At 39.5% G+C, this 24501-nt stretch overlaps 1 protein-coding gene across 6 annotated transcripts in view; it reads right to left on the reverse strand.

Moving 5' to 3' along the window:
* The window catches only part of ERG (ETS transcription factor ERG), a 116772-nt gene that overhangs the window by 81050 nt on the left and 11221 nt on the right, over nt 1-24501 (reverse strand). The gene's annotated exons all lie outside the window — the stretch shown is intronic.

Genomic DNA, 24501 nt, shown 5'->3' on the forward strand with positions numbered 1-24501 from the left:
ACTACATCTGTGTAGCAGATGCTCTGTAAATCCCTGTTCAGAATGTGGATGTGTGCGTAGAAGTCAAATTTCCACACTACAAGTTAGATAAATCTATTGCTTTATTTATATTCTAACCCTCACATCTTAAGAGAGGAAATGATACTAAAGTCAATTCTCCTACAGTAGGAACTTTAGGCAACAACCTGTAAAAGGTTATTATTAGACCCTTTCATCTATCTTCCCCCCACCCCAAGACCACATTCTTATTCAAAGCTATATAACTTGGATTATGCATCCATATGAAATGCAGTGCAGCTATTCCTGGATCTCCCAAAATAGCATTAAGAAGCTCAGTATCCCCAAAGTGTATATCTTCAATCCTGACCACTTGCAAATGTAGTTAAAATGAAATTAAAAGAATGAGGAGAGGAAAGGAGACCTTTGAGTCACATCTGACACATTTAACTGTAATGACCGCTTTCCATATTTTAGGAGTTAAATGTCTCTCTCAATACTGTACTAAAATGTTCACCAATGATTAATCTCTGATGCTTATCCTGTTACAGGATACACATATACACGAATGTGATACCAAATGGAGGTTAAAGAATTTTGTGCATTCCTAGTGGGAAACCACACAGCCCATGGGAATACACACACAACCACACACACCAGAGAGAGAGAGAGGCTGGATCAAATTAAAACTGTACCCAATGGGCACTGCACTTCTGTTCAGTTGTGTACTTTTTCTATTCTTGACCCATTTATTTAGAAATAAATTCAACTGGGATCAATAAAATGCATCCCATTTATTATTTAATTTAGAAGATGCCTCACACAAAATTAGTCCCACAGTGACTTACAATTTTTTTTAAAAGACACAAAACAAATTAAAGCAAAATCATAACAACAATTTAAACAAAATAAAACAACATCATAAATACTTAAAAGATACAACTGTAATAAAACCAGGATAAAAGCATATTTTGCATAATACCAATTCACAATTACCAGCCAAAAGCTAATGTAATTGGCCTGTCCCACAACACTAAGTGTCTGGGAATAGAGATAGGTTTTAATCTGGCAATGAAAAAATAAGATCAGCCCCAGTTGGGCCTTACTGGGAGCAGCATTCCATAATTGGAGAGCCACAACCAAACAGGCCTCTTTCTTGTCACCATCCTCCAAGCCTCACTCAATTTCAGTGTCTTATTTTGCCACTCTTAAATGCAGTTCTTCACATTTCTGCAGCAATCTGAGGTTGCTATTTTTAAGCCTCATCAAAATCCAACAGCATTTTACTGCAAATTTCTCCTAATAAGCTCATTGCTGTACTCAGTTTTGATTAGCATACACATTTTTGCAAACAATGTCTCCTAATATAATTTAATATTGTATGTAATTCTCATGAATAGATCCATTTTATGTACACTTTCTCCTAATGCATGAATTTTTGTAAGCACTGCTCAGTTGGAAAACTACGTCACAAAATTCAGGTAAGTGTGACTTTCAAAGGATGCCTGTGTTTCAGTTCTCATATTGTCCCAGAAAGTGTGAATTCAACAAATTCAGCTGAAATTGTGAATTGAACGGTATTTCTCCCCCATCCCTACTTACAGCTAGTCAACATCTATAAAGCAAAATGAACACAAAACTCTGGTTCAAACAAATGCCTACTAATACTTGGCTCAAACTAGGCTGTGTGCCTTGCAGCTACTTAGAATCCTATAGAGTTCCAAATAGTGTACTGTGATGTTTTGTAAAGATGACTGCAGTTTCCTTTCTCTCTGTCCTGCACAGCAGTCAGTCTGTGTGGCTTGCTGTCTCGGGATCAAGGTAACTGTATGCAGCAATGCTGTTATTTACTTCTCTGTTATTTAGTAACATACTTCAGATTGTTGGTTATGATTGGACTCAGAAGCTCAGGATCTGTTGTGGGGAAGGAATCACTTTCCTAGTTCTAACTCACAACCTAACAAGCCACTTTTGAACTTCTCCTATCTTAAAGCTATTTTATCAGTTTACAGAAATGGGTCGCTATTGGAGCAAAGACATAATGCTTTGTGTCTGTAAGCCACCCAGAGTGGCTGGGGAAATATATATGTATATATACTTCTCTGAGCCACCAAAATAGCAACCATTTGACCAATAAAAGTTTTATTTTGAAACTTGTGTCATTATGAAGAACCTGTATAATATTTGAAGCAAACTGCATTAGAAATGCTGACATTCTTGGAATCCTTTTTATTTATAATACTTCATGCTTTCTATCCATGTTATTCTTTGGCATAAACTCCTTATTTCTATTTGGATTTTTTGATGTTGGCACCTGCATTTAAAATGAAGTTTAAAAGGGAAAAAATAACAGCTGTGCAAACATCAAATATTTTAAAAGGAAAGATATTTTCAATAAGTGTTCGTTTTATTACAAAAATTATGGGAGGAGGTATATAAAAAAGGCTGTTTTTGCCCATTGCCATTTAAAAATTAATAAAATGCTAGTATATATTGCAGAAATAAAAATATGTTATGTCCACACCTAAACCATGTCTGCTGGAAAAACATGTCATCCTCAATAAATAATGCTGTGATTTCTGGACTTTACTGTGTTGTTTTCATTTTGTCTCAAGTACAGTACAGCTTAATAATATCTATAAATACTTCACAGTGATCAAATGCATAATTTTGGCCTCACATCATTTCCACTTGCCAGGAGATTAAACCAGTTTCATACATGAAGAATAGAATCTCTCTCCTTTTCAACGTGTAAAATCTAAGGCCTTGAAGCTAATTATTTTCGTAAGTATAAATGCAGCTCGTCAATTCCTTTGTCCTTTGAAAGGGTGCTCACTATCTAAGACAACACAGCAGGGGAAGTTCCCTGCCTAGGAAATGTCCACATCAGAGCAGATATTAAATGGCTAGGGATGTCCAAGAAGTGGAAGCAGAAATAGCTCAAGTTCACTTATTCATCCCATATCCAGAACGAAAATCAATTCAGCAAATACGATTAGCATGTTGTTGTTTTTAGTCCACAAATGATACATAATTAGCATGTTGTTGTTTTAATTGATTACTCCCCGCACAGCGTTATATTCAGATTGCCAATTGCATAGGAGATTCATTCATATAGTGTGTTTTCCTCTGGTTCCAGCTAATAAATGTATTCTGCTGCAATCTTACGTGTCCTTACTATGGAGTAAACCCTACTGAATTTAGGGGCACTCATGACCAGGATTATGCTAGTAGAGACTCAGTTTTCAGTTTGATTTAAGTAAGGCTACAGTTTCCATCTGCTCTGTTGTGGGGCTTTGGCTTTGAAGCAAAGTAAAGGTCACTCTACAAGTTCTTAAGTGTCATGATAACACAGACTAATGGATATCCTAAGAGTTCCAAGTTTCAAAGAATTTCTGATTACATTTCATTGGCACTAATCCAACTCCTCCATCCATGCTTTGCTGTGTGGAGCTAATGATACTGGATAGGGATGTTCATCACCATTTACAGACATTAAATTCAACGGCGACCAGATGAGCATCTGAATCTGATGTTCAATGCATCTGCAGCAGCTGGTCCACAGGACTCTTCCATGCCAGGTGGAGTATGCAGTTTCACTATGCTTGGAAACTGTCTCACTATACATATATGTATGTACACACACACACACACACACACACACACACATGTATATATGGGATTGGCAATATTACATCCATACAAAATTGAAAATTTAATATCAGGCATATAATAACAATATCAACACTTTCAAAATAAAAATAGAAGTATACAATTAGAAGTCCAAATGGAGTTTACAGACTGGTGTTATACATAGCAACACAGACTTTGGAATGCACAGTATCAACATGGCAGATCAAACCATTCCAAAAGGCATGCTATTGAAGTTATTGTGGCACAATTTTGTGTGATAGTTCTCAAGATGGAAGGGACGTGGGTGGCGCTGTGGGTTAAACCACAGAACCTAGGACCTGCCGATCAGCAGGTCGGCAGTTCAAATCCCCTTGACGGGGTGAGCTCCTGTTTCTCAGTCCCTGTCTTGCCAACCTAGCAGTTCGAAAGCAAGTCAAAGTGCAAGGTACCGCTCTGGTGGGAAGGTAAACGGTGTTTCTGTGAGCTGTTCTGGTTCGCCAGAAGCGGCTTAGTCATGTTGGCCACATTACCTGGAAGCTGTACGCCGGCTCCCTCGGCCAATAAAGTGAGATCAGCGCCGCAACCCCAGAGTCGGTCACGACTGGACCTAATGGTCAGGGGTCCCTTTACCTTTACCTCTCAAGATGGAAGAGAGGGTTTTGGTCCTTGTTTGCCAGTCTCTTGCTGTTGGTTATGGCCTGCATGGCATTGGCTGATGCAGGACAGTTTGTGGGGTGGGGTGATCAGTGAGGTGGGTCCAGCTCAGGTGGCCATTTCCATGGTTTTCCCCTTCCATCCCGAGCCAATCACATATTGGATATAGGAGCCTATTTGCCAGCATAGTGGTAATCTCTCTCTAGCATAATGTAAATATTGTATTGCTCTGCACATCTCTCATTGCAAACACAAAAAATATATATTAGACATATAGTAACATTTTTCTTATAGAAATTGTACCCTACCAAGAAAATCACCCCGAAATCACACATAATCTTCAGAACCTTTGAGGCAGACCTAAAGTCAGGTAATATTATGCCACAAAACTCTAGATAAATCCTCCTTAACAGTTGTCCCTTTCTGTTTCAGTCCTCAAAAGTAAATAAGTATTGGGAGGGGGAGCTACTCCTGATATCTAAAAGCACTGGAGGTCTACAGAAAAATCATTAATAATCCTATTCTCCAGAAAAAGGCATGGAAGATGTCACTCAACTAGCAAAGCAAACAAAGCCAACAAAATTTGTTCTCTCTAATTACTCTTGGTAGAGCATGAGACTTTTAATCGTGGTCATGGGTTCAAGCCCCACATTGGGCAAAAAATTCCTGCATTGCAGGGGGTTGGACTAGATGACCCTCGTGGTCCCTTCCAACTGTACTATTCTATTACAGTAGTACCTCGTGCTACAAACACTTTGGGTTACAAACTCCACTAACCTGGAAGCAGCACCTTGGATTGAGAACTTTGCCCCAGGATGAGAATGGAAATCAAGCACTGGTGGCACACCAGCAGTGGGAGGCCTCATTAGCAAAAGCACGCCTCAGGTTAAGAATGGTTTCGGGCTAAGAACAGACCTCCAGAACAAATTAAGTTCGTAACCTGAGGTCCCACTGTATTCTATTTTATAAATTATTACTTTATGGATACTAAGAGGAAAGTTTATGAAGATAATAGAAATAAAACAGCACTACTCAACAAAACATATTATTTTAATGTATTGCAGACTGTACCAATAAGCATATGGTGAGTTCTGCTTTTGTCAACAATAAAAACAATATGAGCGGCTTTTAACAGACAACTAGCTGGTGATATGTGCCAGCATTTTTAGTTGAGTTTCAATTGGTTCTGTTGGAAGGAGAGCTTTGTTGGGCTCAAAATGTTCACTAACAGAAATTGTCCCCAAAGAATGAAGTTTTCATGTGATAGTCCGCATTTGCCAGTAATTTTACTGAATAGACTTGGGCACATAAACACCAAAATATGTAAACAAGCCAAAATGAAGCACTTTTAAATCCTGCTGAATTTGCTTACTTTTTCCTATTGAAAAATGCAACTTAAAATCCTTCTCTTCTACACTTTCCTGACCCATATGACTGGATATACAACTTTAGATTTCTTCATCTAATACCACTATGATGGTACTTGCCAGCTAATTCTTGCTATCCACCTCCATCATTTAATTTAGTTATGAACGTGCAGCTTGTTTTAGTAAGCAGTGTTTACTCCCTCTTTCACCACTTTGCAATTCTACTTTAGCATGTTATGAATCAGATCCTGTAGAAAATTGGACTGAACCCATAGCTGTCAACTTTTCCCTTTTCTTGCGAGGAATCCTATTTAGAATAAGGGAATTTCCCTTTAAAAAGGGGGAAACGTTGACAGCTATGACTGAACCTCTGAAAACCAACTTTATGTACTATTTATGTATGCTTTCTAGATGGCAAATACTTAAGTGTACCACTGCACTGCATAAATAAATGAGCATGCAGCACTTAGTAATAATAGCTCTTGCGACTCATAAGAGCCTTTGGGGGGAAATCTCACTAATATATTAATAACAGAGAACCAGCAACACTAAAAATTATAAGCTCGTTTCACTTTTTAAAGTACCTTAGAGACGGTTTTCTCATGCAACAATTGCAGACTCAATTATTATATAGTAAACATGTGCTCTGAATCATGTTTAAGCAGATTTCATGCAGTACAGGAGAGAGTCCTGTATTCCCAGCAGCAACAGTATTGGAAGAAAAATGAAAATGACTAAAGGTAACTGGCATAAAATTGTTTAATCTTATGAGGAAACATCAGCACATTATTTATTTTAACTAGATTCCTGGCCCCAGCCCAAGGACACAAGTGTCTAGACGTGCATATATTTTCACAAATTTAATTTTTTAAAAAATCATAAAGTCTGCAATATCTGATTGAGCACCTACAAAAGGAAAAATCTCCACAGTTTTCTGTCTACCTCACTCAACCCTCTTATTCATGGGGTAGAGATTTCAACAGTTATTCCTGAAGGGCCACAGCACTTCACAAATACCTCCCTCTCCAACCCCCTTCAAACATTTATTTTAATTTGTTTAAAATATCCATAAGCCACCCTTCATCATGGTAAGCTGCAATACCATTCACCTTAAAACAATAATTCCAATGCAATAAATGAGATAATAGATAAAACCATAAATATAAACATTGTCGTATGTTCTCTTGTTTAAAGACCCAGATCCAGAAATGAGCATATCCCACAGACTCAGTGCAGGTATAAATTCTAGTTTGCATATACTGTTTAGATCTCTCATCAGTGCTGAATTGATTTTGAATATTCTCTCCTTTCCACAGAGCTATTCTTTTAGAATCATATAATTGTAGAGTTGTAAGGGACCCCAGGGGGTCTTATAGTCCAACTCCCTACAATGCAGGAATCTCAACACGCAGTCCCCCATCCAATCTGAAACCATACTGGACTCTGCTTAGCTTTGCAAATTCCTTACCTACCATCTTATTCCTCCTGGTGCATCACTCCAAAGATCCAGGTCCTCTCACTTAACTCCAAATGTTCAATTACTTGGGTCCCTCACAATAAATATCCCCTAAGCTCAGTGCAGGTATAACACTCCCATTCTCTTAAACAAGGCTAAGGGATGAAGAGTAGACTGCATGGCTTTGTGCTTCCTCCTCATTCCAATGAGAATCTCCTACATCCCCTTCCGGCTTTAACCATGGTTAGGGCTTACTACCCTTCAGCTTGGATGCAACTTCTGAGTATCATTCAAAAGTCATGTGAGTAATGGTAATACAATTCACTCTGGCTGTTTTATTGAAGGCCACTTATTTCCACTGTCTGTTTAAAACTACAAGTTCTCCAAAGCTCCGAATAATACAAGTTTGCTGTTTGTATCACTTAAAACAGCTGCTCCAAGAAGCCAGCCAAGAAAACTGGCAGCCAGGATTCTGCGCTTAAGAATTCACAGCTCTCAAAATATTGATCCAAGCTGTCAGCAGTTCTTGGGTCATTTCAACAGTCCATAGCAACCACTACCACCAGAGGTGGTAGTGATGAATGTTTTTTACATGCACATAGTGACAAAAACGTTTTCTAAGCGATTTGTGGCAGGTAATAAGTAATCATAGTCTCTACAGAAGAAAATAATAACAACTACCTTTCTACCCTATCTTATGAATAGGTCTGCATGCTTTGGCCAGATGGATCATGTTTCAATTCCACATCTGATTTTTTTTTCCCCAGAAGCTTTTCCTGTTCAGAAGCTGCCTGCACAGAACCCCCAACTACACTTTGAACTTCCTCTGTGTTCAGAAAAGCCATTTTGGGATTTAACACAACAGCAGTTTGGGGAGTGACCAAGGAGGTGAGGGATATACCATGCAACACTGCAAGTAGCAGTCCCCATTCAAAACAATCTTCCTCAAAATTCTCAAATGCTCTGAGAAGAATTTGGAGATTCCATGGGGGTGGTTTCTGCAAAACTAAACCATAGAGTGCATGCGGGGCCCTTTGGATCACAGCTCTTCTTTATCATTCTATGGATATAGGAACATTTCACATCTTCACATCCTTAAAAGACATATGTAGCTAATCATTGATGGGCTTCATCAGGCTGGGGCTGATGGGATAAGGCATTCTTCTAACCTCTAAGACAGCCTGGGCAATGCATCAGTACAGTGGTAGTTGTTTTGCTTCACCCCACGTTTCTTGCTAGCAGCAACACTGCTGCTTCCCCAACAGAGCCACTAACCTGGATTGCTGTTAAAAGAGTTTAGACAAATTCATGCAAAATAAGGCCATCAATGACTACTAGCCATAATGGCTGTATAATACCTTCTGTATTGGAAGTGATATGCCTCAGAATAGTGTGGCAGAGTGTTGTCCTCATGTCCTGCTTGTAGGGTTCTTCTTACATTCTTTCTCTTTATTTTCTAAAGTATATTGTAAATTATTTTATAAATTGTATGACCTTCACATACATGCCACTCTCTGAGTGAGAGGGAGAGGGGTGGAGGGGAAGAGAATGACTAGATGGAACTGCAAAAGTAGGAGTAGAGAGGACGATTTAGTGGGACACTCTATGACCTAGTTTTGCAGCCAGCAATTTAGAAAGAGGTTTAAATGTGCTTACTCACTACAGCTGGTTATGAGAACTGTATAAGGGGAAAATATTTTTATCACTGTGATATCTGAGATGTGTTGCGACGTAAGTTTCTACAGCAAATATATTCCCCATTAAAACAAGATGCCCAAGCTGAGGAGCTACAAAACATTTTTGGGACTCGTTGGTAAACTTTGCCAGTGAAACCTATGAGCAAATCCCTAGAATTAATAAACCTTCACATGTGGCAAAGAAAGGAACAGGCAATTCTCTACAATTGTCTGCTTAACAGGTTACACTTCTAGCCAACTGGTAGCAATCAAGCAAGACACTGTAGAGGGCAGGAAATCTAAAATTAGGTTTTACTACCTATAATGGAGGATTTATGGGATAATTTAATTGGCAGTCTTGGGACAGAAACCCACGGTGGGGGGAACAAAAACATCTTTCTCAATGTACTCTATGAACCTTTCCTGCAGAGCACTGAAAATGAAGGCCCTTGGAAATCAGTTTAAAGATGCAATATCCCCCCCCCTTTTTTTTAATGCAAGGTAGTATGAAATAGGAGCAGAGACACTGAACTGAAACACATTATTTCCCCACTTTTCTCACTGGGAGAAACATTACATTAATTGTTTCTCTTTTTTGCAAACCATGTCTTTAACACATTGTATAACAAATAGCTCTTGAGTAAACAGAAGGCTGTAATTCACCCCAGTGCTTTCCTGACATCATAAACTACAAAAGCACTGCTCAACAGTTTGTAAATGACAGCAAATTGAGTTCAGCTTTGTATTTGTTCATTCAAGGGCAAGTAGCAGTGGTTGTTGTCACTTATGCACAACCCCTATAAAATGCTTTATAATATCTTTTGTGGGGAGTTTTATTCTATGTTCTCAAAATACAAAGACAATAGTGGCATTGTAAATAAGCTTTTATTTTTCTGGGATAAACTGTAGCACCTTTAGAAAAGCAACTTGCTGTCCTTAAGCAAAACAATCTACTTTCTCAGCACTCATGAAAATTCTGCCACAAAGCCCAACCATGTTATTAATTTCTTATTCACAGCTATCCTTGACAGCTGACACATCTGTCCTTTTCTGAAGGCTGTAGCAGTTTTGTTACTTTTTGTGAAGCTAACACTTACTGTATAGAACATGAATAATATTCACAGTGGCTTGGCCCATAAACTTTATTTTAAAATTTTCTATCCACTAGGAAACTCAAAGTAGCTAACAGTTTAGCCATAAATAATCCAAACAAGCTCAAAACAAAACAGAGTCAAAACAAACAAGAGCAGTCAAGAATATCCAGCTCATCAGCATAAAAAAAACCACACTAGTAAAGCCTCTAAACAGTCAAATTTTCACCTGTTACCAGAAGGTGCTTAATTATGAGTTCATATGGGTCTCCTATGGGAGGGGATTATATAGAGCATCAACCTGAAAAGGCCTTTGCTTCTTGTGCCTGTCCAAATCAAAGAGTTTTCATTGCAACAATAAATAACCTTTAGGCTAAGGTATAAGAAAAGCAGGGCTACTCCACCAGCCCTGCTAAGACGCTCCCATCAGCAGTGCCACCAAGAGGTAGAAACATGGATATTAATGTACTGGGCTCACAGAGAGCAAGGGTCCTAGACTCCAATATTTCTCTCTCGCTCGCTTTACTGGAGAAAACAAATACACTTAAGTCTGATATAAACATGAGAATATTCAGAAACCACCATGAGAACATTGGGGTTGTGCTGGTTGTGCTCACAGCTCAATCCAATGGTTCTGAGTAGCCCCAGTCAGACCCAGGGTCAACCCAGACCAGATCTAGACCGCACACAGATTTAAACCTGAGTAATCAGGGTTTAAAATCTCTCCCAATGCTTTGGTAACCTCCAGGCTGGATTATTTCCGATGCACTCTATATGGGACTTGCCATGAAGACAACGCAGAAACTTCCACTGGTCCAAAACACAGCAGCACCTTACTGGCTAGTATTCCATTTAAAGGTTTCAAAACAGCTGCACTGGTTGCAAGTTGGTTTATGGGTGCAATTCAACGTGCTCACTTTGGTGTTTAAAGCCCTAAATGACTTATACCCCAAATATATGCAAGACCTTCGTCTTCCCTATCGCTCCTCTTTAGGGTGTTCCATAAGCTATGTGAGAGATATGTCTGGAACCATGAATGTATAGTTTTTGGCATATGTTGAATATGTGCCTTTTTTCCCTGGGCCACTTGAGATACACCCATCCTATTTTTTCTGCTCTATTCTGATACTTTTTAATGTAATTTAAAAACTGATTTTAATACTATATTACTGAGTTGTAATCTATCCTGGGACCTTGTGCTGATGGGCAGGTAGGAAATGCCATTAAATATATTGGTACTATCTTCTATGACTGAATACAATTTGGATTTGCAATGTATGTCACAGACATACTACACATTTATTTGCATTGTATTTTATTCTTGTACTCACTATACATACCCACCCACCCCCTATATATACTGTACATATCTGTCAACTGACTACAGCAGTTCATGCACCTGATGATGTGAGTTCTGGTCCATGGAATTTATATAACAATAAATCTGTTTGTCTTTAGGGCTCTCCAACACTCAGTTCTTCCTTTTATTTGTCATGAATCTTCCAAAATCCAGCTTCATTGGACAGCCCCAAATTCTAGCACTGTGAGACTGTGAATTATCCTTTTTGTGCACACTGGTCAACTTTCTTTCCTCAATTTATTTGTCAGCATTTCCAAAGTGCACATGCTTATATTCAGTAACATTTCCATCTGATGATTCTTATTAGATGATGGAACTAATAAGCCGAGGCATTCCCAAGTCTAAATTAATTCTGAACAGAAATGCAAATGCGGGATTTGCTAATAAACGCCAAACTAACACGTAACAGTTTTCTTTAAAAGTTGAATCAGAACTTTCACTTTGTCTTTCTTTCTCACTAGGCAATTGCAGCTCCTTCCATCGCAAGAAGTTCAAAGCAGAAAAAGAATTTCCCAACAGAGAGGTAGCCATGTTTCTTGCAGATGAAAACAAAAAACAAAAACAGTTGCCCCTGAATGTTGTAACTGCATGTATGTAATTTTCAAGAGGCAATTGCATTTTGAAGTTTGAAGCTCTGAATAGCTGTAAGGCAGGGCTTACATTTTTTTTTTTTTATAATAATTTTTATTAATTTTCCACACAAATAATAAAGAACAGTATAAAACAATACAACTTCAAGCTCATCAGTTCATACCCTTCTTTCTTTGACTTCCCCATACCTCCCCATCCCTGCATCCTTGTTTAATAATTCTTTAGCAACCCTTAGGTCCATTGTCTTAATTCCCTTTCATAAAAATTTCTTAAGTTTTTTTTTTTTTGTTTACTGCTGCAATTCTTTACTTCTTACCCCCTGACATCTTAACACTCCTCAATTTTACAATTATTTTTAAGATATATTTTGAATTTCTTCCAGTCCTCTTCCATTGTCTCTTTCCCCTGGTCCCGGATTCTGCCCGTCATCTCAGCCAGTCCCATAAAGTCAATCACCTTTGTTTGCCATTCTTCCAGAGTAGGTAGTTCTTGCGTCTTCCAATACTTTGCCAGTAGAATTCTTGCTGCTGTAGTGGCATACATAAAGAAAATCCTATCCTTCCTTGACACCACTTGGCCCACCATGCCCAAAAGGAAAGCCTCTGGTTTCTTAGGAAAAGTCCACTTAAGGACCTTCTTAATTTCATTATAGATCATTTCCCAGAAAGCTTTAACCTTTGGGCAGGTCCACCAAAGGTGGTAAAAAGTGCCTTCAGTCTCATTACATTTCCAACACTTATTACTAGGCAAATGATATATTTTTGCAAGCTTGACTGGGGTCATGTACCACCGGTAGATCATTTTCATAATATTTTCTTTTAAGGCATTGCATGCAGTAAATTTAATACCGGTGGTCCATAACTGTTCCCAGTCAGCAAACATAATATCATGACCGATATCTTGTGCCCATTTAATCATAGCTGATTTCACCATTTCATCCTGTGTATTCCATTTTAACAGCAAGTTATACATTTTTGATAAGTTCTTAGTATTGGGTTCCAACAATTCTGTTTCTAATTTTGACTTCTCTTTCTGAAATCCTATTTTCCTGTCCTGTTTAAACGTCTCATTTATCTGATGGTAGTGCAACCAGTCTCGAACCTTAGGCTTTAATTTCTCATAACTCTGAAGTTTCACCCTTTCACCATCATATTCTAAAATCTCATAATATTTTGGCCATTTAGAATCCATATTAAGCTTTTTTACTTCCCTAGCTTCCATTGGTGACACCCACCTAGGGGTTTTACTTTCCAACAAATCTTTATATCTAATCCAAACGTTATACAATGCTTTCCTTACAATATGGTTTTTAAAGCTTTTATACACCTTTACCTTGTCGTACCATAAGTATGCATGCCAACCAAAGCTATTGTCATACCCTTCCAGATCCAAAATGTCAGTGTTCTCAAGAAGTAGCCAGTGTTTCAACCAGCAGAAAGCTGCTGATTCATAATAAAGTCTTAAGTCCGGCAGGGCAAACCCCCCTCTATCCTTTGCATCAGTTAAAATCTTAAATTTAATTCTGGGCTTTTTGCCCTGCCAGACAAATTTTGATATGTCTTTCTGCCACTTCTTGAAACAGTCCATCTTGTCCACAATCTGCAACGTCTGGAATAAAAACAGCATTCTAGGCAATACATTCATCTTAATAGTAGCAATTCGGCCTAACAAGGAAAGTTTCAACCTTGACCATATTTCCAGATCCTTTTTAACTTCTGACCAACATTTTTCATAATTATCCTTAAATAAGTTCACATTCTTAGATGTTAAGTTTACCCCCAGGTATTTTACCCTTTTTGTTATTTCCAAGCCTGTTTCATTCTGAAAACTCTCTCTTTCTTCCATTGTTAAATTTTTTTCCAACACTTTCGTTTTTTGTTTATTCAATTTGAAACCTGCTACTCGACCAAATATTTCAATTAGTTCTAATACTCTTTTAGTACTAGTGTCTGGCTGTTGCAAAGTCAATACTAGATCATCTGCAAATGCTCTTAATTTGTAATGTCTAACTCCGACCTGAACTCCTTTAACCAACTGGTCCTTTCTAATCATGTTTAACAAAACCTCCAGGACTGATATAAAAAGCAAAGGGGATATTGGGCATCCCTGCCGTGTACCTTTTTCTATAGGTATTTCTTCTGTTACCACATTGTTTACAATTAACTTGGCCTTTTGTTGAGAATATATTGCACCTATACCGTTTTCAAAACCTTGGCCTACCCCCATCCCTTGGAGATTCTTTTTCATAAAAGTCCAACAGATATTGTCAAAGGCTTTCTCCGCGTCTACAAAAATCAGAACTGCTTTCCTGTTAATGTCAACATCCAGCAACTCCAAAATGTCTATAATGTTCCTCACATTGTCTGACATATGTCTACCTGGGAGAAAGCCTGTTTGGTCCTTATGAATCTCTTCTATCAACACTCTTTTCAATCTTTTTGCCAAAATGTCTGCAAAAATTTTGTAATCCACATTGAGTAAAGATATAGGGCGGTAGTTTTTGACCTGGTTCTTCTCAGTCTCTGTTTTCGGTATAAGTGAGATGAAAGCCTCTTTCCACGATTCAGGTGCCTTTTTCCCCTTCAAAATTTCATTGCAAACTTCCTTCAATGGTTGTATCAGCCATTCTTTCAGCATTTTGTAGTATTTGGCCATCAGGCCATCTGGTCCTGGTGATTTTCCCAATTTCATATTTTGGATGGCACCCTCTATTTCTTGTTCTGTTATTTCCTCATTTAAGATCCTTTTACTTTGTTCTGGAATTTTTGGTAGACCGTATTTTCTGATAAATTCTTCTATTTCTTGTTCGTTGATTGGCCCTTGTGCATACAATTTCTTAAAAAAACTTTGAAAACAATTGTTTATCTCATTGGGTTTGTAGATAATTTTTCCATCCATTTCTAGACTTGTTACAGTGTTCATTTTCTGCCTTTTTTTCAGTTGCCATGACAGAAGTTTCCCACATTTATCCGCTGATTCAAAAGTTCTTTGTCTCATTTGCTTTATCTTCCATTCTATTTGTTGGTTCATAAGCTCCATGTACTGCATCTGATAAAACTTTATTTCTCTCAAAATCTCATGGGACTTTGGTTTGGATCTCAGCTTCTTCTCTCCTTCTTTTATTTTTTCTAAAAAAAATTCCTTCTTCTCATTTTGTTGTTTCCTCTTTATAGAATTTTGTTGAATTAGGAAACCTTGCATCACGGCTTTGCTTGCGTCCCAAATTATTCTTTTTTCCACATCTGTTTTCCTGTTGATCTCAAAGTAATCTTTTAATGTTTTAAGGGCCTTCTTGTGGATCTCTTCATCCTTAAATAGGGTGTCATTCATTCTCCATCTAAAGGATCCAGTTGTTGTTAGTTTCATCTCCATCTTCACCGCATTATGGTCGGAGCACGTTTTTGGACATATTTCTACTTTTTTTGTTCTTGACGCCAGACTGCTAGAAATCCAAATTTGGTCTATTCTTGTCCATGTCATTTTTGCTTCAGAGAAGAAAGTTCCCTCTCTCTCTAGAGGATTCCTTGTTCTCCAAATATCAATCAAGTCCATTGTTTCAGTCATTTCGAAAAAGGTCTTTGGTAGTCTCCCTTCTTTTGAAATCACTTGTCTCTGTGCTTTATCCATATTTGTTGAGACAACTCCATTCATATCTCCCATCATTAGGATTTTGTAGTCTAAAAAGTCAACTAATGTCTCATGCAACTTCCTAAAGAATTCGGCCTTCCCCTCATTTGGGGCATATACTCCAACAATCAAAATCTTTTCTCCTTGAATTTGTATTTCAATTGCCAGGTATCTTCCTTGTTCGTCTTTAAATATCAATTTTGGAGCCAATTTTTCCTTTGCATAGATCACCACACCTCTTTTCTTTACTTTGTCTGATGAGATAAATTCTTGACCAAGTCTCTTATTTATCAGTAATTTCCTATGTATCCTGGCAATATGGGTTTCTTGCAAGCATATTATATCTAATTGTTCTCTCTTCAAAATGTGAAATACTTGTCGTCTTTTCCGAGGAAGGTTCAAGCCGTTACAATTCCAACTAAGGAGTTGCAGAGACATTTTGTATTTAAGTAGCTGTTCCTCCAACTGCTCCAAGCTTCTGCTCTTCCTCCGATGGTGGTGGTAAAAGTCCAAATGACAGATTTGCTATATCAGGTGGTTCCCCCTCCTCCACAGTTCCTTTCTGCAGGTCCTCCAGGTATCTCTCCAGAAATTGTTCTTTGTCCTGAATTGTTTTTATTTTAATCTTCCTTCCTTTAAAGTTAAAGGACAATCCTTGTGGAAACTCCCATCTGAATGGTATGGTGTTTTTCTTCAGCAGGTCTGCTAGGCTTTTATAATATGTTCTCACCTCTAAAATATATTTGGGAATGTCCTTAAAAATCTGTATTTGACAGTTTTGGATCACCAGTGCCTTTTGATAATGCAAGTTCAATATTTTATCTCTTTCTTCTTTTGATCTCAATGTAATTAGACAATCCCTTGGTTTTTTATCCTGCTTTCTGCCCAGTCGAAAGGCTGTTGTTATCTCAAATTCGTCATCTTCCTCCCATTCCTCTTGCCAAAAAGCTATAATGTTCTCTGTAAGGAATTGCACAAGGTTGTCCCCTTCCCCTTCAGGAACCAATCTAAGTTTTAGGTTCTTCTCTTTACGCTGAAGTTCCAATAAGGAGAGGGCTGCATCATGCTCATTCACTTTTTTAATAATAGGCCCAAACTTTTCCCTTGTCTCTTCAGCCGTTGTTTTTGCACTTTCTGCAATCTTTCGTGTTTCTGAATTCTCCTGGATTAATCTATTTATAGAATCTGTGTTAGATTTTACACTGGCTGTATTCACATCCAGTCTTGTTGTCAACTCTGTTAATTTTTTAGAATTCTCTGTCGATAGCTTTGTCAGTGCTTCCAGGGATTGATTTATTTTAAGTAGTGCCTGAGTCATAGGATCCATAGAAGCTGGTGTTTTTTCCTGTGCAGCTGATACAGTTCCTGATATAGAGCCCCTTTTCTTGTGGGATTGTTTTGCTTTCTGCCTTGTTACTATCTCTTCTGTAGGGGCACTCATATCCTCAAGGTCGTTCTCACAGAGTTGATTTCCAAGTGGAAAATCCCACTGTTACTTTTCCAAGTGCAACAATTTCACTTAAAACCCTCTAGAGGGAGCATTCAATTGTATCCAAGTGGCAAGGAGAAAGAAAAACAAAGAAGCAAGGAAGTATAACAGTAGCCAGTAGTTTCCAATATCCAAACCGTAACGTCTCTATCTTCTATGTTGCCAAAATACAACAGGGTAAATCTGAGGTCCAGTAACTTTGTTACGAACAAAACCCCACTTTGCAAGATTTGACAGTCCACATCCCGGTGTCTTATTTGGGCAGCCCGACCTGGGGGGGTTTGGCAATGGAAGGTCTTAATTTTCCAGTAATTTTCCAGCAGGTTAACAATGTCCCAATCCCTTCCCCCCTTCTCCTGCCAATCTGGGGGGAAGTTTAAGTCCGATGTCAGTTTGACAGCTTAAAAAAAATAGAAAGGTTCCCTTCAAATGCAGCTTGGTTTTCGTTGCTTTGTCTCTCATGCAGCTCCGGGAAGGCAGACTTCCTTAATTTAATGCCTTTCCCGTTTTCAGCCAAATTTCTAATTTAATGTCCCGTTACTTTTTCAGTCTTACTCACGGGTGCTGTGGTCAAATTCCAATTGCAGGAAGGAATCGGCGCTCTCCGTTCATGGCGACGCGGCTTCACTCCGCTAGCTGGATAACGACTCTCAGCACCGCGCTTACCCCGATGCCGCTCAGAAGCCTTTAAAAAGGCTCCTTCACAGTGCCGGGGGGCGCAAAAGGTGCCCACCGAATCTCCTTTGTTCACAGGCTCCGCGCCTGTGATTTTAGGGGTCCCCCGCTTGCCGTAGCGGGTAAGACCCGAACTAGCGAAGCAGTCCTGCCTCGGAGCTCGAGGCTCGGACCGCCATTAAACGCTGGCGCCGACCGGAAGTCGTAAGGCAGGGCTTACAGCTCAGCTGTGCATTAGCATTATTTGCATTCTTCTTCTTGAATTATTGAGTTATTTTTGCCTTTTATGCAGTCAAGATAAATAAAGGGTGTTGGAAAGTCTTTAAAATAAACTTTGTTTAAAAAGTCTCTGGAGAAAATGGAAGGTGAAATCTGAGTGGTGCTACTAGGAATTAAATATATGCCTCTGTTTCCATGAGAAATCGCTCTGTCTGTATTGAGGATGTATGGCATAGCTGTCAACTTTTCCCTTTTCTTGTGAGGAATCCTATTCAGAATAAGGGAATTTCCCTTAAAAAAGGGAAACATTGACAGCTATGACAGCTATGATGTATGGTTGTATGCGGCTCTGGCCCCTCTTGCTACTGGATTGCGGCCCTCAACAGCTTTCCACCAAAAGGAACCACACCTCTGATCAAATCCTTTAGCTCAGGGGTAGAGAACCATTTCTGACCTCAGGGTCAAATTTCCTTGTGGGGAACCTTCAAGGGGCCACATAATATTACAGATATTAGTTGAGAGGGGGTATGGCCAAACAAGAGTCTTGGGCACCAAACAGAGAGCCTTAAAGGCCATATTTGGGGTCCAGGCCTGAGGTTTCCTATCCCTACTTTAGCTCTTCAGGCTAGGAACACATATGAACTAAAGGCATTGGCACCCAAATCTAGCTAAAGTTGTTGATTGCTCTCATGACCAAAGGGCACACTATGATTGCCATGAAATAGGTTTGATCCTGGCAACCGTGGTTTCTTCCTCCCCTTCTGCTACCAACTGAGGTAAATAAAATTGTGGCTAAAATAAGAGATAGGCTAATAATATGGAAAGTGTAGAAAGGCTTTTCAGTATGGCACTATTAACATGTAACACTTGACTTTAATGTATCATGGAACCTCCTGCCTCATAGAAGTCATATATTCTATAAGTCTCTATATCTTGTTCTTCCCTTCTTCTGCCTGACCACCTCACTGCTCTTGAAAAATTAGCATCACAAACAATGAAAGCACTTAACAATCTCCTCCCCTGCTATTTAAAAATATGGGAGGGAGGCAATATACGCAGTCACCAACATAGGGGAAAGCTTTGCGCTGAAACATTTTTCCACATACAGTTTATAACGAAACAGTGCTGTTTGAGGAATGGAAGTGCAAATAACCACATCAAGACCACATCTACATTCACATTGTGTCATACTGAACTGGGTCCATAAGGTTGCTTTCATAACGTATCCACTGAGCATTCATCTCAATTTGCATAACATTTGTGGGGAGGTTAGACAATGTCTTCTATTTATTGAGCATTTGTTCCAATTTGTTTGCAGGGAAGTTAGACAGTGTTGCATCAAGCAATCTTATCCCATACTTTCCAGTGTCCACTTTTCCTTATCATAAAAAGTCCAGTTTTCTTTTTTTTTTCTTTCCCCTCTTTTGGCACACAGGTTTGTTTGGCAAGAACACCTACTGAACTTTAATTGCACAGTCTGAATTTACTGGTATATGATTGAAAATAGCAACAGTCTGGAAGTGCCAGCACCCTACCTCTCAGTTCTTAAAGCATCAATCCCCTTGTCTGGAGGGGAGAAGGACTGATTGAAGTTATTTTACCCACCTCCATAACAGATAACCAACACTGTCAAAACTCACAGTGCTGACCATCTGCTGGGCAGAGAGATCCTGGTGCAACATAGTCGATGTACAGCACACTGCTACAAGCAAGGACGTCTTTATTAGGACTCTTATTTTTTGATGTAGAACCATATGCTGTGTTTCATGAAAAAGCCTCCATCTGTAAGCATCTATGTTTCCATTTCATTGGAGTACTGTTCAGAGAGCAATAATTCACCCTGTATTGCTCTATTTCTCTCATCATTTACCCCAATGTGTTTTTTCTTAGATTGATTTTCATTTTGAATAAAAGGCACAAAAGCAATTTTAAAAGAGGGAAAGTTTCTATTTTTACAGAAATAGAAAATATCATATTCAATGTAACACAGCTGCATAAAACCATCAATAATGCCGGCTGTGTATGTATTATAAGCACAGATAGCCTAAGAAAACACTCCAGTTCACATCTGGTCTTGAGAAAAAAATACTACGAGAATAGCATATAATGTCCTACAGTAACTATCCAAGACACTGTTGAAATACCTCTGTCCCTACTTAGTCAAATATATTTGGTGAAATTATTACATTTCCACTTTATATTTTCATGTTGGATTCATCAAGATGTATGAACCCTATGCCCTTTGGGTGTATGGACTCTGGGCTCTTTATTAAACTTAATAAAACCTAATGAAATTGGCAGTGATTTGTAGGGGATTGATCCAATATTTTCTGAAGCCCAGCAAAGCCTATAGCTATATACATAGCATGATATCCATTTAACCTGTTGAGTAGCTCTACAGATTCTGTTCCCATCCTGCTGCTAGAAGAATGGGGAAAAGAAAGTTTCTAGGTGTGCTTATAAAATAACAAGAAATATGGAAATGGTCACATAAGGTCAGTCTCTTTCCATCTCTTTTTTTCTGGCCACGGTCAAAGCATTTATCCAGTTTTCTGCAACCTGCTGCCCGCCAGGTATAAACATTCCAGATGATCACTGTCTTGTTTGAAAACACCTTCAATGTGTGTTCTGGTCTCTTGGGTTTTAAGTCCATCTAGTCAGCTAAACTCGCACCCATGCCACATTTTCAGGTAAACTAATCTTCAACTTTAGCAATAACTTCAGCACAACTCGAATACCAAGTGACACATCGATGCAGGTGACAAAATATTAGCTGTAGAAGGAGGATTAATAGAAGGCTGAATCTAACTAAGATAAGAGAGAAGGTGTGGACAAAATGAAAAGACAATGCAAAGTCAAGCCCTTCAAACTACAACTTGGAGTGGCAGAGTACAAGGCCAAGGGGGTTATTATTTTCTTATTCTGAAGAGAAGAGGTCTAAACACAATTAGATGTACCACACAGGCACAACCAACAGATTCATAATATTAGAAAGCTCTGTGGCCTATCAGATCTACATAGGGAAATTTAAAACAGTTCTAAATGCAGAGACTAGGGGACAATATAACGAAATATACAATGCCCAGCACTGGCAGAACGGTATGTGTTAGCCCATATGCATCTAGTGTGTCAAGCCATCTATGGCATAGATAGCTTGCTACCAGGAGTGGTGGGGCAGAACAGCTGCTGCTTACCAAGACAGGCAGGGAAGGTTGGTAGCATGGTTAGAGCTGTGTGGGCACACCAGCAGAGCCAATCTGATGCTTCCTCCAGTGAACCCACATAGCTACAACCTTGCCAAAGCCCTACCCTGCCCTCACATCATTATGCCAAGCAGCATTGTAAGGAGAGCAGTGGCAAAGTTGTGGCTGCACCACCATTCTGCTGCATCCGCACACCGTTTCAGTAAGTGGTAGTCATACAGCTGTTGGGAGTGCAGCAGTACAGCACCAGCCCTCTGTGCCAGCCACTACCATTGCCAACACTGCACATGTATGAGCAGGCACACACCGAAGTGCATTCAAATGAGACAGCAGCCATGTGTAATACATAGAATGTGCTGCAGTACTGCCTCATCCTGTCCATGCACCAGAGATCAAACTGAGCATTTTAGGTAGACTCTGTGAAAGTTTTCCTTTATTTGCTGATGGACTGTATTGCTTCGCTCTGTGTTTGAATGCTCCTCCAATTGTTTAGTTGGTTAATTAAGCTCTTTCCATATCCAAAACAGGCATGTCAGGGAAGAGGGTAATGGGTTAGGTTTTTCCCTGGCATGCTAGTCTTATATGTGTATGAAGTTTTTATGTAGGGAGATCACCCAAACATTAAGACTTTCGCATTTGGAATTTAAAGTGGCAGCACTAAACATATCACATAAGCATGCCAATTGCAAGTCTCAGCTCTCACTCTTAGACACCAACATTCTTGAAGGTGCTTCCAGAACAGACCATAACACCCTAGCTACTAGGAAAGTCAGCAAATGTTATATTGTTATATCCAGTGGATTGAAACATTTTGCAACACACACAAATAATCTACTTTATAACTCTAGGCTGGAAATCCAGCAGAAGCCAAGCTAAAATCACACTTGTAAGTGACCGAAAGCAGGTTTATGGGAGTTCACCCTTCATAAACTTGACTCACGTTTACATGGAGGGGGTTGGGATTTGAAGGACCAGGTGTGCAGCCTGGGAGTCATTTTGGACTCACAGCTGTCCATGGAGGCACAGGTCAATCCTGTGTCCAGGGCAGCTGTCTACCAGCACCATCTGATACACAGGCTGAGACTCTATCTGCCCACGGACTGTCTCGCCAGAGTGGTGCATGCTCTAGTTATCTCCCGCTTGGACTACTGCAATGCGCTCTACGTGAGGCTACCTTTGAAGGTGACCCAGAAACTACAACTAATCCAGAATGTGGCAGCTAGACTGGTGACTGGGAGCGGCCGCCGAAACCATATAACACTGGTCCTGAAAGACCTACATTGGCTCCCAGTACATTTCCGACAATTCAAAGTGTTGGTGCTGACCTTTAAAGCCCTAAACGGCCTTGGCCCAGTATACCTGAAGGAACGGCTCCACCCCCATCATTCTGCCTGGACACTGAGGTCCAGCTCTGAGGGCCTTCTGGTGGTTGCCTCACTGTGAAATGTGAGGTTACAGGGAACCAGGCAGAGGGCCTTCTCAGTAGTGGCGCCCACCCTGTGGAACGCCCTCCCATCAGATGTCTAGGAAATAAACAACTATCTGACTTTTAGAAGACATCTGAAGGCAGCCCTGTTTAGGGAAGTTTTTAATGTTTAATGTTTTATTATGTTGGGAGTCGCCCAGAGTGGCTGAGGAAACCCAGTCGGATGGGCGGGGTATAAATAAAATTGTTGTTGTTGTTGTTGTTGTTGTTGTTGTTGTTGTTGTTGCACAGGCAGCTATCTTTGCAGCATAGTTGTATACCCCTTTAGCAGGTATGGCTAGAAAAATGGTTAATGTACTATCATGACACAGGCAGAAAGCTGGCATTTGGAAAATGCAGCACAAGATTAAATCCAAATGTAGAATTTGAAGTCCACCTCATAATAGTGACCAACACTCCAGCAGTGAACAAACCAAGTCATAAAAGCAAGAGGACAGAGGATAACAAAAGTCCCGTCCACCCCATGTCACACTATATTTTAAGCAGTGGGGAAAAACTGCATGCTGGGATACCACTCCAAATGTCATCATGTGAGCAGTGATGGTGTGATAATGAAAACTGCGGGGAAATTACAGCACAAAACTCCCACAATCTTCTGAGTTAATGGGGCTGCAAGTGGATTTTTTCTGGAAACAACCAACATGGAAATGAGTACTAAACTTCCACTAGATTTCCAGAAGTGGCTGTTACGTCCTGTGAAAGATCACATAAGATACAAAAAAATTCATAGGTAAGGAAACATCAGGAAGACAGGATAAAGTGCTGTCTGAATGCAGCCTGGATCAATGTTTTCATTGAACTATCCACCTGTACAGAAGAAATCCATCCGAAGTGGAATTTTCTGGTCTGTGTTAGAAAGAATTGTTAGAAATTCCTAAGCACTGACACCAAATGCAAGTGCCTCATCAGTCCTTCAAGGCCAGTGTAGTGAGAACCGGTTAATGAGGACCTGTGATGGAAGGGGGTGTTTGCTCGTTCAAGGTGGGAGAGGTCTTGATGTCTTGAAGGTTCCTTTAATCAAGCATCATGATTGGTTACATCAAGTCGTGGGATGCCATTTCCTCAAAGTCTGTGCATATGGATTCTGTCTCTGCACATCCCGATTTACGCTAAAATTAGACCAAGTCACTGCAAATTTTCAGTTTCATATCATGCCCACTGTGTACTCTCTTTTCCATATGGGGCATGGAATGCAGATGGAATTCAGTGAACAATTCCAAATCTAACTACTGTTGCCTTACTACTGCAGTTTGCCCAAAATAGATACAAAGGAAATATTAATTTTGTCAAGAGTACTCAAATTGATTCCCCCCCCTCCAATTGGTCTTTTTTGCACAACTTGTGTCAAACTTTGAAAATAAAATGCTCAGATCCTGCAAAGTTTCCCCCCTCCGTTTTACTCAGTTTTCCAAGAAAAGTGCCTGAGCAAATATGCTATTTTAGTAAGAGTTTAAAAGGCCATTATGGTCAGAAAAATGACTGTGTAAAAATGGCACCTTTTTACTTCACCACTCTATTCACTGTAAGTATTCTGAGTCATGTCTGCTTATTTTAGTGCTCAAAATAGGTCTTTATTACTTTTCATTCCTTTTTAGCCCTGCAGTACCAAAACAGGAGAGAGAGAGAGAGAGCTGGATGGACTCCATTCAGTCGAATGCATCATCAAGAGACTTGTTAGCTAAGTTGCTGTTGCAAAATCTTTACTCCCGGTGATGTTGCATGAGCCAAGAAGCACACAACTCGGCATTCGATTCCCAGTTTGCATTTGCAAGGCAGCTAACTAAATAAATCACCCTTTTATGAGAGAGAGCTGGACAAAAAATTTATTACAGGGAAATCACTGAGAGACACCTACTCCATGTCTCACACCTCCGAAAGCAGGATATATTCTTTGCATTTCTGTTATCTTTTAGGTCTCACTTTATTAATTTGGTTCCCCCCCCCCCCTCTGTACCTAATGCTATCTGTACCTATTTC

This window comes from Podarcis cretensis (genome assembly GCF_951804945.1).
Source record: "Podarcis cretensis genome assembly, chromosome: 4".
NCBI classification, from domain to species: domain Eukaryota; kingdom Metazoa; phylum Chordata; class Lepidosauria; order Squamata; family Lacertidae; genus Podarcis; species Podarcis cretensis.